Genomic DNA, 18,534 nt, shown 5'->3' with positions numbered 1-18,534 from the left:
ACAACAACAACAAAAATTAGAAGTTTTTATTTCTTTGTTTATGTAGTTATATATATATTGGAAGGACTGATGCTGAAGCTGAAACTCCAATTCTTTGGCCAGCTGATGCAAAGAACTGATTCATTGGAAAAGACCTTGATGCTGGGAAAGACTGAAGGCAGGAGGAGAAGGGGATGACAGAGGATGAGATGGTTGGATGGCATTACCAACTCGATGGACATGAGTTTAAGCAAGCTCCAGTAGTTGGTGATGGACAGGGAAGCCTGGTATGCTGCAGTCCATGGGGTTGCAGAGTTGGACACAACTAAGCAACAGAACTGAACTGAACTGAGCACAAAATTAGTTAAGTTTCTACAGAACAACAATGGGGCTGGCTGCAGAAAGGCATTTATTCAGGATTCAAAAGTCAGGTACAAAGCAGGGGGCTGCTCTGCCCTGGTCAGGAGAGCTTCTGGCAGAAGTTTTCTGTTCCAATGAATCTCTACCTCTCTTACCTGGGGACCTTGCTGGAAGAAAGATTCCTAGGGGGAACCTGAGAGTATATATTTCAATGAGCTCTCAGGTGATGCCACTGTTGCTGCTCAGAGGTTCACATTTTGTGGAAAGAGGTCTAGTCCTCAGAGAGAAAGGGTTTTGATGGTGGGTGACCAGGATCTGAGAGATTCTCATTTATTATTTTGCTGTATCTCTTTGGAGATCTCTAAACGTTGAAAGGGTTTGCCCAGGTTTGGTCTTTAGGGATTGGGTAAATTATTCTCATTCTTTCAAGAAGCTGTGTGCTGGAAAATAAGATGTTTGGCTTCCCTGAAGACTTTTCTGAGTAGGCTGCCCACTTAAGACCTAAGAGCACTTTAGGGCATTCTTCCAGGCATATTTGATCCCTGTGCCATCTTTCACAGGTCAGAGATGTCAGATCAGCCCCCGTGGTCTGATCAGCCACCATGTTGGAGCCAAAATACTCAGTTATCACATAATGGGTGTGACTGGACAATCTCTTAGGACTCATTCTGCTCTAAAGTGACCTGATTTCAGGTTCTGGTTTCTCTTGCCAAAGTATGGGGGCTCTCATGTTTTAGTTACTGTTTGTTTTCATCAGATTTAATGAACACTGTGCTGTGCTATGCTTAGTCGCTCAGTTGTGTCCAACTCTTTGCAACCCCATGGACTATAGCCCAGCAGGCTCCTCTGTCCATGGGGATTCTCCAGGCAAGAATACCTGAGTGGGTTGCCATGCCCTCCTCTTAGTGCACACTACTCAGAAGCAAAGCGGAGACATCAACACAACCTGCTCATCCGGCGGTGGAGGAGACAGTGCCCCTTCTGAGATGTCGATGGTTTTAAGTAATTTAAACAAAGCGTGTGGTTAACCCAGGGGAAAACAACCTCCTGAAAAATCTGTTTTAAAATTTCTGCATAGGTAGGCATATGATTTTACCCATTTTCTATCGCATAGACATAAGTAACTTTTCCTTTTTACCATGAATACTGGTGTAGGATCCTTTTGAACAAAAAAAGATAGGTCTAAACAGCTCGTGCTCACCTTCTCCACGTGTTCACTCTCCTCTTTTTCCAGTAACATCTTTTAACATCCCTCTAACACACTATGCAATTTCGGGATTTTTTTACATTTATATTTTGTTGCCCATCACCATACTACCACCCCACAGGGGTGGGGATCTTTTTTTCTTGTTAACTAAAACAAGATAGTGTTTGATATATAGGAAAAAAAACAAAAACAAAACCCTAAACCATATAAAATCTTCTAAATCCAAACCTCCTGATTCTAGTCTCATGGGAAGAAAGAAAGAAAGATGAATAAGAGGAAAATGAAGCATTTGTGAAAACAGATTAAATTTCTGCATTCCGCATGATATCTGCTGGATGATTAGAATTCTTCAGAGCTTTAGAATAAGCTTTAGTAAGAAACAGTCACGTTAACTAATGTCAGTTGCTTCACTGGAAAGATATTTAGAATTCAAGCAGAAGAAATGGCAATATTTGCAGCAAACAGTTTATTATAACTGATTTCTTGATAGAGGAGCAAAGGCAGATGAGGGCAGACCTCTTGTGTGTGTGTATTAACTACAGTGTGTGCATGTTAAGTCACTTCAGTCATGTCTGACTCTTTGAGACGCCATAGACTATAGCTCACCAGGTCTTCTGTCCAAGGGATTCTCCAGGCAAAATACTGGAGTGGGTTTCCATGCCGTCCTCCAGGGGATCTTCTCAACTCGGGCTGAACCTACATGTCTTGAGTCTCCTGCATTGGCAGGCAGGTTCTTTACTACCAATGACATCTGGGAAGCCCATATTAACTACAGACATCTGCTTTATTGTTTGGCAGGCTTTCTCATCTCTGAAGACCAAAGGATTTCAATAGCCTCCCAAATACTGACAAGGCAAAGTCCAGTGTCATGAGAGTCCACAAAGACACAGTGGGCCAGGGGAAAATGGAAGTGAGCTCTGAGCCACGGAAGAAGCTCCAGGGGAAACTAAGGACTGCCACCTGCACCAGGAGAACTGAGCAGGACCGTCACATCTCTGTTGGCTTCCCCAGTCCATGAAACCTAAGTGTCAGTCTCCTCATCCCAGGACTGTTTCAATTCCCACTACAAAGCCCTTCATTCAATCATCCTCCATGCATTAGTGCCTTGGAACAATCCTCTTTCATGCAGAATTCATCAGTTTAGTTAGCTGAAGAAACATTCTTTTTACCACTACATTCATCTCCCAGTAATCCATTTAATAATAATTATTATAATAACATCTTGAATTTATATGGCACCTTTAACACTACTGTTTCATCAGTCAGTTGCTATTTCTTTGATGGTCTTCCTCTTGATGCTTACATAAAAAATGGAGAGATGGAGAGAACAGAACCCTTGAATTATAAATATTACTTTATAGGATCATTTAGTTGAATACGGCGATGCCCAGAATACATTACTGCAGACTGTGTTGTGATTTATCGCTTATGTGCCAAACTGTTCATGAAACTCAGGCTCAATAAGAGCCAGAAGCCTTTGAGAAGGGATAATCTGCTATAAACACAGTCCACCAAGAGAATACAGGGCACATTCTCCGTGTAGCGGCCTGGCATGGAAGAAATAGCATTAACTTCAGAGTCATAAAGACCAAAAGTGAAACTGAAATTCTGGCTCTATCCTTATTAGCTTTGTGACCTTGAGCAAGCTTCTTAACTTCTTTAAAAGTTAGTTTTCTCTACAAAAAGTTGCAGTGCAGATTAAATTAGATAATATAAACAATCAGTGGGCAAGCAATAAAAGGTAGTTGGCATTTTTACTCTTCTCTAAGACTCTGATGCTGGGAGGGATTGGGGGCAGGAGGAGAAGGGGACACCAGAGGATGAGATGGCTGGATGGCATCACTGACTCGATGGACTTGAGTCTGAGTGAACTCCGGGAGTTTGTGGTGGACAGGGAGGCCTGGCGTGCTGTGATTCATGGGGTTGCAAAGAGTCGGACATGACTGAGTGACTGAACTGAACTGAACTGAAATCTCAAAGATATTAGCATAACCAGCTTCTATGGCATATTATTATTAAGAAAAAAGTGATTATTACTAATAAACATTTATTGAGCATTAAATATGTGGTAAGTTGTTATTTTCACAAAAATAGAATATATTTTGAGACAAGATATATAATTACTCCATCTTAGAAATACATGCAATGTGTGCTCAGTTTCTCAGTAGTTGTGTCTGACTCTTTGTGGCCCCAAGGGCTGTAGCCCACCAGGATCCTCTGTCCATGAGATTTCCCAGGAAAGAATAGTGGAGTGGATTGCCATTTCCTACTCCAGGGGATCTTCCCAACCCAGGGACTGAACCAGCATCTCTTTTATCTCCTGCATTGGAAGTGGGATTCTTTACCACCAGCACCACCTGGGAAACCCCATCTTAGAGTTAGTAGTAGTGTTAATAGTGTTAATCACTCAGTCGTGCCCAACTCTTTATGACCCCATGGACTATAGCCCACCTGGCTTGTCTGTCCATGGGATTCTCCAGGCAAGAATACAAGAGTGGGTTGCCATTCCCTTCTCCAGGGGATCTTCCCAGTCCAGGAATCAAACCTAGGTCTTGTGCACTGCAGGTGGATTCTTTACCACCTGAGCCACCATAAGTCTAGTATCCTAGAGCTAAGAAGACAATAAATCACAGTCTTTCAGAGTCCTGTCTTGAAGCTTCCAGAGGTTCCCCATTGCACTTGGAATCCAATCCTAAAACTCAGATTCACCAAGTCCAACAAGAGCTGGTCCTTTCCTCCCTCTGTGACTCACCTCGCACCATCCTCATGCTTCATCAGTACCCACACCCCAGGTTTCCCAAACTCAACTAGCTTATTCCCTCTGGGTAGAGTCCCTGCACTGAGATCTCCTTACCCCTATCCCAATTCCCATTTTTGCAGGGCTATCTCATTTTCAGTTCTCAAAAGTGTAAATGCCATTTCCAGAGAGGCTTTTGTCAGCCAATCAATAGTAGCCACTGGGTCATTCTCTGTGACATTACCTGATGTGATTTTTCTGCACAGTTCTTATTACTCTCTGATTATCACTCTGGTTTAGATATGTATTCATTTGTTGTCTACACACACACACATAAGTGCACACATCAGCCCTGGGACACTCAGGAACATTGACAGGTGTGTTCATGTCCGTGTCTCCTGTTCTTAGAACACTTCCTGGCACCTGTTGGATGTGGATAAATACTGTTCACTGAAAGTGATAGTGAAAGTTGAAAGTTGCTCAGTCGTGTCTGACTCTTTGCGACCCCATGGACTATACAGTCCATGGAATTCTCCAGGCCAGAATACTGTAGTGGGTAGCCTTTCCCTTCTCCAGGGGATCTTCCCAATCCAGGGACCAAACCCAGGTCTGTCCCATTGCAGGTGAATTCTTTACTAGCTGAGCCACCAGAGAAGCCCAAGAATACTGGAGTGGGTAGCCTGTCCCTTCTCCAGGGGATCTTCCTGACCCAGGAATTGAACCAGGGTCTCCTGCATTGCAGGCGGATTATTTTACCACCTAAGCTCCCAGGGAAATCTGGCACCTATTGGATGCTCATAAATACTGTTGACCGAACAAAGGAATAAATGAACAAGTGACCTTATCACTTTGATATGTAGAGGCTTTCCTTGTGTCTAGGCAAAATTTAAATTTAGTCATTTCCTCTGGTTTACTTGTCTATAGACACAGAGAACAAACAATGCAACTCATGCATCAAACATCCTTTATTTGCTAAAACATAGTTAACTAGCTCACCTCTTAGGCTGTCAAATGCAAAGTACCACCTCAACATAAACATAGCCACCACTTTCTCCTCTCTTGTGACTCAATTAGTTGCAATACATTGATTTCTCTTACATCTTCTCTAGTCTTGGTTTACACAAAGGTACTTTTTAATCTTCAGCTGATGAGATGGTTGGATGGCATCACCAACTCAGTGGATGTGAACTTGGGCAAACCCTGGGAGACAGTGAAGAATAGGGAGGCCTGGCGTGCAGCCGTCCATAGGACGGCAAAGAGTCGGATATGACTTAGCAACTGAACAACAACAAACCCACCATGGACATCGCCAGGTGGCCACTCTGCCCCCTTGAGGCCTGCACAGGGATGACACCCCGCACTCACAGAGACCAGGACACCACCCCAGTCTCTTTGTACTGTTTCTGAACTTTCCAGCTCTAGGTGAAGAGAGTTCATGACCATTTGGTAACATTGCTATAATGCTTCCTCTTGAGATAATATCTATTCTGCTTATTAGAATGAGAATTAAATGAGGTAATGAATGTAAGGCGCCTGTGGACACTAAAAATTGTACCTCATTTTGTATGTGCTTGAGAAGAGAATAATGTCAAGAAAGAGAAAAATATCAGAAATTCCTTAAAGTTGCAAAAAAGCAGAGTTCTCTGGTAGACATAAATTTTCCCTGCCTAGAGTGCTGTAATAAATAATTAACCTTGGAGCTATTTGCTTCTAAGAGAGAAATCCTGTTGGATAATAATAAATTATTGCTATAAGGAACAAAACAGAATATGTTTTGTATTTTTTACAGGTATATGTTTTAGATTTTTTTTGCAAAACAATTCAGATGACTTACAAAGAGACTGTCTTAAATCCCCACATACCAGGAGCCCTTCAGAATATACTAGTGACTACAGATAAACTACATAAGCCTTAAAGGCAAATAGGGTAGTAAGAGGGCAAGACTGGGGTTGTGTATGGACAGCGAAATTCTCTCCAACGGAGCAGCAGAGCTGCTCAAAGTTACAGAGATTTTTTTTTCAGAATCAATTAAAATTATCACAGGCTGTAGGGCTTTTCCCAGCATACAAAATTAACGACATCCAAGAAGCAGACAAGTAGAAAATAATTCAGAAATAAGTCTCTCTTACTTTATTTCCATGTGCTCTCAGATAGAAGTTAATATAGGTCAACACAGAGATTAGCAATTGACAAAAACCAGAAATAAAAGGACATTCAAGTGAAACCTCCAAAAAATTATCCAAATACTTGTTCTTAATTCAATTAAGTTAATGCTTATTTAGCCTCTTCTATATAAAACATTCCCTGGAGAAGGAAATGGCAACCCACTCCAGTATTCTTGCCTGGAGAATCCCATGGACGGAGGAGTCTGGTAGGCTACAGTCCACTGGGTAGCAGAGTCAGACACGACTGAGCGACTTCACTTTCAGTATAAAAAACATTGGGTTTCCCTGGTGGTTCAGTGGTAAAGAACTCTTTGTGACTCTTTGGACTGTAGCCCACCAGGCTCCTCTGTCCATGGAACTTTCCAGACAAGAATACTGGAGTGGGTTGCCATTCCCTACTCCAGGGCATATTTTTGACCTAGGGATGCAGATTCTTTACCACTGCACCACCTGGAAAGATGCTATATAAGATATTGGGCTTCCCAAGTGGTGCTAGTTATAAAGAACCCACCTGCCAATGCAGGAGACATGAGAGACCAGAGTTTGATCCCTGGGTTGGAAAAATCACCTGGAGGATGACATGGCAACCCACTCCAGTATTCTCGCCTGGACAGTCCCCAGGGACAGTCAATAGGGTCTCAAAGAATCGGACATGACTGAAGAAACTTGGCATGCACACACATATAAAATATTATGCCTACTTCTCCATTATGTATATTATGATTCTCAAGACATCTCTCAGTTTAAACTTTCTCATAAAATTTTCTAAGCTTTCATTTGTACCTTGATAGTTTTCACTCATTGATTTTGGATCCAAACTTAATATTAGATAAATAATGAAACTTGAAAGAAAAAAATCAATGAACCTAGTTAAAAATAATGCTCTCTCTTATCCTTTTCCCTTTCTAAAATTGTAATTTGCTCCTGTTGGTTCCAAAACTAGATGATAGTCTCACCAAAAAACCTGCTCTTAGCACAATTAAGATCTATTCATGCACAATACTTTTAAAATTCATTCCAGTTTATATGAAAATGTAAAAGAACCAAAATGAGGATTTACTATTCACATTGGAGACCACTTTACAAAAGGATTCATCATAGGGTTTCTTAAAATATAGCACTTCTTTACGTAGTTACTATATTCATTTAATAAAATTGAATTTTCACAATTTTCAGGCATGTATCTATTGTCCAAATTGCAATAAACGGTAATCTGTGAAAATCACTACACTTCATGACAGATTGAATAAAGTAAGCCACACAGATTTCTATTAAACACACACACAAACTTAGTTTGAAGCAGTTTTGTTTGCTTTTCAAGGAAATTCAAGGGTTCATTGCTGCATTTAAGCATCACAAGATGCTCTGAATAACCTAAGAAGGGTGGTCATAGGAATGCTGATCCCTTAAGGAGACATATGGCGGGAAAAGGGAGAATGAAATGAGGGAAAGCAAGGAAAGAATTCCAAGTAATGTCAGGATTCAGTGCTCCATGACTGCCCCCATGTTTTTGCACAGGATGCGCCTTCTAGCAAAGACTGCTAGCAACCTGGGTTAAAAGATAATTGAACAGCAACCCTACGGAGACGTACAGATAGATATAAGTCCTAACTATCTGTGAAGCCCTTCATTTCCTTTCTGGGCTTTGAAATGAGATCTTCCCCTCCTCTCTTCAGAGAGAAGTTGGTTGTATTCCAGAGCAAAGGTCTCTCTGCATCTGCTGTGGGGAGATTAAGCAGACATGCAGCCACTCTGCACAAGCTCTGAGGTTCATAATTTTGGGGCTCCTCCCCCATGATGCACAGGCAGGGTAATTAGCCTCCTTCCTTGTGCCTTCCATGGGGAGACATCAGGGCTGGGGCTTTGGCACTAACAGGCTCTGTGAGAAGTAATTTGTCTATTTTCTGGTCCATAATATGGTGTTCCCTGTCAGGACAAATAAATAAATACACATATAAGAATCAACAGATGAAAAAGAGCATCTGTGGATAAACGAAAAGAATTAAATTGAAGGCAGATGGAAAACTCTGTAACGTAGACGAGAATTTCTCAATCTTAGTGTTACTGGCATTTTGTATCAGTCAACTCTTTCTTGTGGGGAATGTTCTGTGCACTGTGAAATGCTTAGTAGCACCCCCCAGCCTCTACCCACTAGATGTGAGTAGCTCCTTTTCAGTCAAGACAACCAGAAATATCTCAAGATGCTGCCAAATATTTCCTGCAGTGAAAAATTGCCCCTGGTTGAGAACCACTGAAATATACAGACAGATATCACCAACTATCTCCTCAAATTTATAACAGGTTTCAAATATAACCTCTTAAGTGACCTTAGAGCAACTGCTCTCCTTTCGCTTTAGCAATGCTACCTCAATATTAATTTGAATCATCTAGTTAAAGCCACCTTATCCCAAAACAATACTTTAAGGGATTATCCTGTTTAGAATGATAGCTCTCCTACAACAAATTGTGGAATAAAGTATGTGATTTACTAGATAGAGCAGTCCAATTAATTGCACAGTATTAGTCCAACTAGGAAACAAAACACTGATACGTGAAGTTGTTCACCATGTACAAAATTTCAAAGTTAGAAGGAATCTAACTGCTCACAGTCTCTGACCACACTTTGAATGTTTTAATATTCTTCACAAGATTCTTCACTGGGTGGTGGTCTGTCCAATTCTTGAACATCTTTGTGTTCACTCCTCTTAAAGAGGTCCATTGATTTCCAGATAATTTGGAATTTTATAATTTTCTTCCTTAAATTGAGGAAACACTATCTTCTCTTAGCTCCCAATCACTGATCCATTGGATCATTCAAACAAACTGAAATCCCTTCCCAAATGAAAAAATATAACATATTTGTATTCAATATCATATTTCTCAATTATCTACCTTCTTCTTACTAAAGAACTATAAATACCATCTTTTGTAGGGCAGGATTTTAAGTCCTTCCATCACCCTGGCCATTCTCTGGAATATTTACAGTTTGTTCCTGCAGCTTTTATAATCTGGTTTTCAAAATTGAATGCCATGCTCCAAGTATGGTCTGAACATTATACTGTGAGAACAGAACCAGAGGGAATATCATGTCCCCCTTCTAGACACTACATTTCTTTTAATGTAGCCTAAGGTGGCTGCATTTAGCAATGAAGCTAACAAAGAAGGGACAAAAGGATTTCTTGATGCTATAATTCTGGTGAATAATAAAAGGAAATAGATTCTGTTACACTTCCGTCTTCTCTAACAAGAAAAAATTATCTCCTGAAAGAAAACTTTAAAAGAGAAACTGACTTCATCTCTTCTGGTGGACAAAACATATTAACTCATATTGAATTTTTTCAATTTCAACTAGAAAAATTCCCCTTTATATGTGATGCTGCAAAATCCTCTCCTCTACTTATTTGTGAAGCTTGTATTTGGATCCAAGTTTAGAATCTTACACTTAATTTCAATTTCATACCAGTAAATCTCTGTAATAATATTTTCTAGATTTATAAGATTAACATTGAACTCTAAGTTTAGAGTTACAAACTCGACATTTTCATGCTTTTAAAAACGCTCCTCTCTTGTAGCGCTTCCTACATTGTTTACATCTTCATACATATCCAGTCTCATTTATAGCCATTTTCTATAATTTTTTTTACTAATATGAGTGAACCACTTCAAGAGAGGGTGATCTTGCCATCAATGGATTTTTTCAAACATAGACTAAATATCAGTTTTTGATCATTCTTTTTCAGAAAATAATTCATTCTGATAGAAAAAAACAGAAGCAAAATATCTAGTCTCTTTATTATTAATCAAAATTTTAGCATCAAGTAGTCCATCTATCCTTTCTCTGTTCTATTGTCAACATAAGAAATTTGAGTTTCTTTTGATATTCTTCCCAGTTTTTCTGAGCCTCAGTTTTTGAACTCCAGTCAAGGTCATGTTTGACCCAAGATGTTTTAAGAGATGTAAGCATGGCTAAACGCTGAACTTGAAGCATTGTTCAAAATAAGAAAGGTGTCTAAGAAACTAAACAGATACAAACATCCAGGATTGCACAGATACACTGAATAACTGGCTTTGTCTTCACTTACTATAAAATATAAATTTAAAGTTTTGTACTACTTTACCCAAAATTCTTTAGAAGTCCTCCAGCAAAGAATCAGAATTAAGAGTTTTATTAACAGAAAAAAATGTTAAATCCTGAAAGCTTTGAAATTCTTAATAATATTATGGCTTCCTCTGCAACTTCATACACACACACAAATATCAGACAACGTATATCACAAAATGCACAGTGACTCTGATGTACAGTCACTATCTACTTTCTATTCATTTCTGTCCTATACTTTTAAAAGGCAACTTAAAGCGCACAGATACTGTTAAAATTTTCTTGAACAACGCTGTCATTTGTATAATGTCTTTCTTAAAGTTAATTATTTAGTGTCCTGTTTGGCCTTCCCAATACCCTGTAATCTATTGGACACAGCAATGCTGTTTGATTTTCCAAAGGTACTCCCATGAAACTAAAAGGAATAGGTAAAATTTGTTGAACTGAGTGCTCCACCAAAAGCTGTACCTAGAATATATGTTTGAAAGATAAAGTTATTTTATGCATCAGTGTTTTTACTTTGTGGTAATAATCTGCCGACTTTAGCAAACAGTATTTTTTCTGATTCATTGCTGTTCCATTTGCTGTCCCTGATAGCCCTTTAATTAGGCTGCTTGTTTGTCAAATGCCAGTTTGCTGTGCTTGTTCTCCTCCACGGATTCAAAAATAATCAGGGCAGGTGTTGTATAAGTTGTATAGGATGACATGCTGTCATGATCAATTGCTAATTAATTTCAGATTATTTCTGCTTCTGTGATGTGGATGCACTCTCTCAAATGAAAAACAATAAACCACCATTATTCATTTTGTGTTTGTTAAAGCACTTCATAATTAATAGCCAAGATGGAATTAATTTTTAAGCAAGTGTTTTCATCCAAGTGTTAGCAAAGACTCTGTTGGCTAGAAACTGTTGCTGATTTTATTTTTTACTCTGAGAAGTCAGTGACTGTTACTAGGCAACACATGAATATATGGGGGGAGAAATCCATCTTGGATAGAACGCCCATATACTATTGTAGGTAGAACATTTTAAAGAGGAGTCAATAAATGTAAGCGTCCTTCATATTTTAGCAACATAAATAGTACCCAACAACTACTGAGTTCTTCCTATGTACCAGGCACTTAACATGCCTGATGCCATTTAACCTCTACACCAACTAAATGGTGTTGCTACCACCATGATATAGATGGAGAATCTCATCCCAGGTACAAGATGAGTTCCAAAAAATCACACAGCACTGGCTAAGCAACAGGCTTTATTGGGGAAAGGGGAAAATGTCAAAAGCCAGAGTAAGCACCTAGAAAGTATGATTCCCATCTGCTCGCTACCTCATAGTGATGCAGGCTGGGCAGGATACTAGGCTGAACCCTCACTGGGACCCCACATTCTTTACCTTTAACATGGTAGGTCAGACACAGCAGTTGTGTCAGAGAGAAATAATCGGACTGTGTTTTGGGTGCAGTTTGGTTTGGGTTGCCAGCGGTTTACAAAGTTGTTTGGAAAGCCAGCTCCCAGATCCTAGGAACCATGAAGCCCATGAGATATCCCAGCCTCTTGTACCAAAGAAACAAAATGTCCCCACTGACGGAAGGAAGACCTGGGTCTCAACAAGCTCTTTGCCCAGGTGACTGGTGTGAACAGCCCTTAGTTATACTTGGATTATTTTGTTCATTAAACCACAAAAATAAAGTATTAGAGAGATTAAAGTACTTATTCAGGATCAGAAAACTGTTAAATGATGTTATAGGAATGCCAAGAGAAACAGCTGACCTAGAATTTTGAAACTGCAAAACTACTTTTTTGGATTAAGATGGTCAAAAACAAAGTGTTTGCTATCAACAGATCTACATAAAAGTCCTACCAAGTTGTACTCCAAGTAGAAGGAAAAGGACAGCAAAAAGAATTATGAGATATAAGAGGAAATGATGAGCAAAATACGTGGCTAATATGTAGGTAATTCTTGATAAATGCTGTCTGAATTAAGAAATAAAAAGAAAATAATATCTAATTTGTGGGATTAATAAAATAATAAATAATTGACAGCAGTTACACATACTTCAGGAGAAAGTGATTGGAGTTTATATATTCTATGGTTTATGTTTCTTTGGGAGGAGAATTTCAATATAATATTTAGACTTATAATATTTCAAGAATAACTAGCAAGATAAACATGTACTCTTACAAGACAGATGAAGGAAAATAAAATATGAAAGCAAAGATAGTCTATCAAAAGGTTAAAAAGGCAAGAAGAGAAAAAAAGAAACAGACTAAAATGGAATATCACAAAGTAATATGATAGAGACAAATGTCAGCAATCAAAATAAATTTTTAAAAAACCTTGCCAAGTAAAATACAGAGAATTTCAAACATTTTTTTTCATTCAGTTATATGCAGGGTATAATAGGCACACTGTCTCAGTCAGCTCAGGGTGCTATAACAGAATACCATAGACTGGGTAGTTTAAACAACAGCCATTGACACAGTTCTGGGAGCTAAATCTAAGATAAAGGCACTGGCAGCATCAGTTCCTGGTGAAGGTTCTCTTCCTGGCTTGCAGATGACCACCTTCTCATTATCCTCACATGGCAGAGAGAGAGAGCTCTAGTCTCCCTTCTTATGAGAACAGTAATTCCATTTCAGAGGTCCCACCTTCGTGACCTTGTGTGTGTGTGTGCTGGGTCACTTCAGTCATGCCTGATTCTTTGCCACTCTGTGGACTATAGCCCACTGGGCTCCTCAGTCCATGGGATTTTCCAGGCAAGAACACTGGAGTGAGTTGTCATGTCCTCCTCCAGGGTATCTTCCCAACCCAGGGATGGAACCCATGTCTCTTATGACTCCTTCATGAGCAGGCAGGTTCTTTACCACTATCACCACCTGGGAAGCCCATAAGAATATGGAAAAGCTGAATATAAAAGAATTGAAGATTTTAAGAATTGAAGATTTTATATATATATATATATTTATATATTTATATATATATACATATATCAGGCTGATACTAGACACAATAAAGCTGTGATCTCTATTTAAATATGAGCTATATTAGCTCATATTTCTGTGAAAGCATCATTAGAAATTGATAGGGACACTACATTATGGAGAGACATCCAGTTCAACAGGGAGTTATTACAGCTCTAAGTTTCTACTGGCCCAATAGACTACATAAAGCAAAAATGGACAGACATTTGGAAAGAAAAGGGCAAATTTACCATTACATTGAGTCGTTTTATCTCTTCTCTGACAATTTTTAAAACAGGCCCACTTCCTCATTCGCAGATTGTCTGTGGCTCTGGGGCTTATAGGGACAGAGTCGAGTGGTTGAGACAGAGCTGACATGATACCAAAGTCTAAAATATTTACTATTTTGTGTTTTACAGAAAAGGTTAAAGGTTCCTTTTTGCCCTAGAGGAAGATCCTAAGACAAATATTTTAATAAGTAGTTTATTTGCAAAGTACAGAAAACATCGACAGGGTAGTCAGGGAAGATGACACGGAAGAGAAGACAGTCACCAAAGTGTGAGTCAGCCACCTACGACTTCAGGCAGCTGATGCTTCGTTCTGTAGGATAACTCTGGGAACTAGCCTAGAACACATACCTCAGGGAAAGAGCCAGGTTTAGGACATCTACCAAGACAGGCAAGAGGGAACAACAGTGGTCCCAGCTTCAGCCCTAACAGATCCAGTGCCATGTACTGAGAATGGAAGATAGATCTAAAGAGAAAAGAAAAAGAGCAGATCCTCATCCTCACCCTAATCCTACCCCCTCAAAGACCACGTTTCCAAGCCATGTGCAGGTCTGATCTGAGGAAATGGGGAGAATTTTTTTTAATTGGACAAGAAATCAAAATTTAAGATTTGAGTAGACTTTTTGACAAGAAAATATGAGACAGTTCTAATACCTAAGTGAGATGGGAAATCTATGAGATTTGTCTGAGGAATCTTCTGAGACAGGGCAGGAAGAGCCTACAGAGTTTAGGATTTTGGAGGGATTAAATGAATACTATTTCATAATTGCACCTCACCAAGTCCAGCTCATTTAATTAAACATTAATAAAAGATAGTTCCCAAGATGCTAGGCTCTATGAAGATCAGAAAACAGCAAGCTGTGAAGGAGAGGTTGGGCTAAGAAGGAACATTTATTAGAGTGAAGGTTTCTCTTAGTAGGAGCCCTGGGTACACCATGCATTGTGCTAAGGACTGAAAACACAGGCATGAAAGAACAAGATTCCACGGAAAGACAGCCATGGGAAAGACTGTCAAAGAGACCCACTGTCATAGGAGACAGTGTCACAAAAACAAAAATACAAAACTGGTATCTAACCAAGCCTGAAACACACAAACAAACCGCAAGGAAATCAGTGGTTGTTGAAGGATTTTAAGGAGCACAGTGACATATTAGAGCTCTACTTCTTTTTTTTTTTTTTTTTTTTTAGCCTGTAGTATATATATATTTTTTAATTTTATTTTATTTTTAAACTTTACAAAATTGTATTAGTTTTGCCAAATATCAAAATGAATCCGCCACAGGTATACATGTGTTCCCTATCCTGAACCCTCCTCCCTCCTCCCTCCCCATACCATCCCTCTGGGTCGTCCCAGTGCACCAGCCCCAAGCATCCAGTATCGTGCATCGAACCTGGACTGGCAACTCGTTTCATACATGATATTTTACATGTTTCAATGCCATTCTCCCAAATCTTCCCACCCTCTCCCTCTCCCACAGAGTCCATAAGACTGTTCTATACATCAGTGTCTCTTTTGCTGTCTCGTACACAGAACACCAATACAGTATACTAACGCATATATATGGAATTTAGAAAGATGGTAACAATAACTCTGTGTACAAGACAGCAAAAGAGACACTGATGTATAGATCTCTACTTCTTAAATTTTACCATGACAGTAAAACTGCTGACTCAAAGGGCATGAATCTGAGCAAACTCTAGGAGATAGTGAAGGACAAGGAACCCTGGTATGCTGCAGTCCATGGGGTCACAAAGAGTCAGACGTGACTTAGTAACTGAACAACAACAACAAAATGGAAGGTAGACCAGAGGAGCAAGGGCCAGGGGGAAAAGAGGCAGTAAAAACAAGAATATAAAGAACGGGCATTAAGGCATGGAAACATGGTCAACCCAGTCTGGTCATCATCTGGAGGTAAATATATGATTTCTCAGTTAAATGATAAGTTCCATGATTATCCCAGAAAGAGGAACATAGGAAACAAACAAACATATTTGGAAAGAAGTTTCCCATAAAAGACCCACTGAAGTATCTCGAATAGCTTCACACGAACCTTCCCGTCACCTATTCTTCAAGGCTCATGCTGTACACTATTCTTGAGAAACAAATTTTCCCTTCTTGTAATTATTCTCTGTTATTCATCTATTGTTGCTCCAAAATTTATGATTTTATTTAGTCCCTTTAATATGACCTTAGAAGTTTGGGATGCATTGAATCAGTTTCACTTTACACAAAGCTAAAGTAGGCATGAGACCATACATAATAAGGTACTCAGCAAAAACTGAATAAGTGAATGAATGAATCGATGCATGACTACTTGTCTCTCAAACCAGGTTTACCCAGCAGTTCCCCCGCTGAGAGAGCTGTTTAATTCAAAGGGAGAAAGTAATCTAATCAACTGTTGGGCTTCCCTTATAACTCAGTTGGTAAAGAACCTGCCTGCAATGCAGGAGACCCAGGTTCAATTCCTGGGTCGGGAAGATCCTTTGGAGAAGGAAATGACAACCCACTCCAGTATTCTTGTCTGGAAAATCCCATGGGCACAGGAGTCTGGCAGGCTGCAGTCCATGGGGTCACAAGAGTCAGAAACAACTTAGCGACTAAATCAACCAACCAAGCACTGAAATGACTGAAAATGATTTCAACCAAGAAGAAGTGAAATGATAATCAGTGCTCCCTCAACCACCATAACAGGAGGCAACACTGAAGTCACAGCGTAAAAGAGAAACAGTACTTTTAACAGTAAGTTAGCATGTATTGAATACTTTCCATTTGCCAGCACAAGACTAAATACATTATATCCATTATCTCATTTCATTCATTCAACAAACATTAGTTGAATGAATGGTCCATGTAATGTTCTAAGCATCAGAGTCACAACAGTGAACAAAACAGATATATTCTCTGCCCTCATGGATATGAGAGTTGTAGGTGAACAGGTAACCAGTAATAAATAAGCAAAATTCAGATTGTGCAACTGTAGTGAAGGACATAAGTTGGGAGATATAACAGAAGAACTTGGAGGCAGGGGGCACAGGGTAGGTTGAAAGGCGTCTTTGAGAAGATAACATTTAGGCTAAAATCTGGAGGAAAAGGACATAAGCCTATAAAAATCTGACCAAAACTGCCTCAGGCAAAGGAAAGAACAAGTAAAAATATCCTGAGGCAAGAAATACTTTGGTTTGTCTGAGAAGAGAAAGAAGATGAAAGAGACTCAAGCATGGGTAGTCATAAAAAGATGCGTGGGAGGTGGAATGGGAAAGGTAAGGAAGGCCAGGCCTTGGAGGGCCTGGTAGACCATGGTACAGAAACTGGTATTACTGAACTTGCAATGGGAAACCACTGAAATGTATTTAAGTAAGAGTAACATGACTGGAAGACCATTCTCTGGCTGCAAGTTAGAAAATAGATTTGGAGGGTGGTTCAAGAATAGACATAGTTGGACCAGTTGGAAGGCTCTCTCCCCAGTGATGTGGAAAGAGATAAAGAAAAGCAGATACATGATTGAACTCATTCTTTGGAGGTAGAACATGCAAATCTTGCTGGTCAGTTGGGTGGGGTAATGAAAAGCAAACAAACAGCAAGCGTAAAAATCTAGGTTTTGGTTTCAGCAACTGAAACATGATGTTGCCACTTATGAACAGAAAATAGAAGAAAATAACTGCAAAGGTAGGGGAGGTAGAGAGGAGGGATCAAGACAACTGATTTGAGCAAGTAAAGCAAGACATATATCTAGGGACTTCCCTGGCAGTCCAGTGGTTAGGACTCCAGGCTTCCACTGCAGAGATCACGGGTTGGGGAACTAAGATCCTGCATCCATGCAGTACAGCCAAAATATATTGAAATGAAATAGCCATGAGGATATACTATTTAAAAAATAAGTTTATAAAATATATCTAACTTTGAGCAAATACAGTGACATATACACCTATAGGTATATAGCAAGTCAGCAGCTCAACTTATTAACCTGTAGTCAAAGCAAGAGATAAATGTTTGAAGCATATTGGGAAACTGAAATTATATAAAGAAAGAAAATGTTTTAGATTACCAAAGGTTGACATACTAGGGAGAAGAGGAGGAAGGGGAGAGAAGGGAAAGGAAGGGGGAGATAAAAAGAGGGAAGAGGAGGAAAGGAAAACAGAAGAAGGCCCACTTTAGCTTCAGGGTGAAAGGTTGCTGTTGAATCACGCAAAGACACCGGGATTCTTGGCCCCCGGAGGAGAAGAATTCAACCCGGGGCCAGAGACGAGGCTTGATCACTCAGAGCTTTTGTGTAATAAAGTTTTATTAAAGTATAAAGGAGATAGAGAAAGCTTCTGACATAGGCATCAGAAGGGGGCAGAAAGAGTACCCCCTTGCTAGTCTTCAGCTGGATGTTATATAGTCACTAGCAGTCTGTTAATAAAAGGAAGGAATGTCTTAAAACTCAGAATGGCACCAGGCCTCTCACCCATAAGATGCATTTTGGGATAATCTTGGCACCAAATGGTTCATCCTGGGCCATAAAATGATTAAGCTGAATCTTGAAGAAGGGCAGATCACCATACAAAGAGTTTCATTTACATAGATTAGGGAAACAATATCTGAGTATAACATACTGGTTTGTCAAGTAGGTTCTGAGCCAAGAGGCAGAACCGACTTGAAGACAGAGTTTGGGGTAAATGCATAGTACATTAGCATACTTAAGACAAACATTTCCATAAGAAAAAGGCATTGGTTATCTCTAGGTTTGAGAATAGT

The sequence above is a fragment of the Bubalus bubalis genome, chromosome 10, assembly GCF_019923935.1.
Source record: "Bubalus bubalis isolate 160015118507 breed Murrah chromosome 10, NDDB_SH_1, whole genome shotgun sequence".
In the NCBI taxonomy this organism is placed as follows: Eukaryota; Metazoa; Chordata; class Mammalia; order Artiodactyla; family Bovidae; genus Bubalus; species Bubalus bubalis.
Note: the sequence above shows the minus strand (reverse complement) of the source record.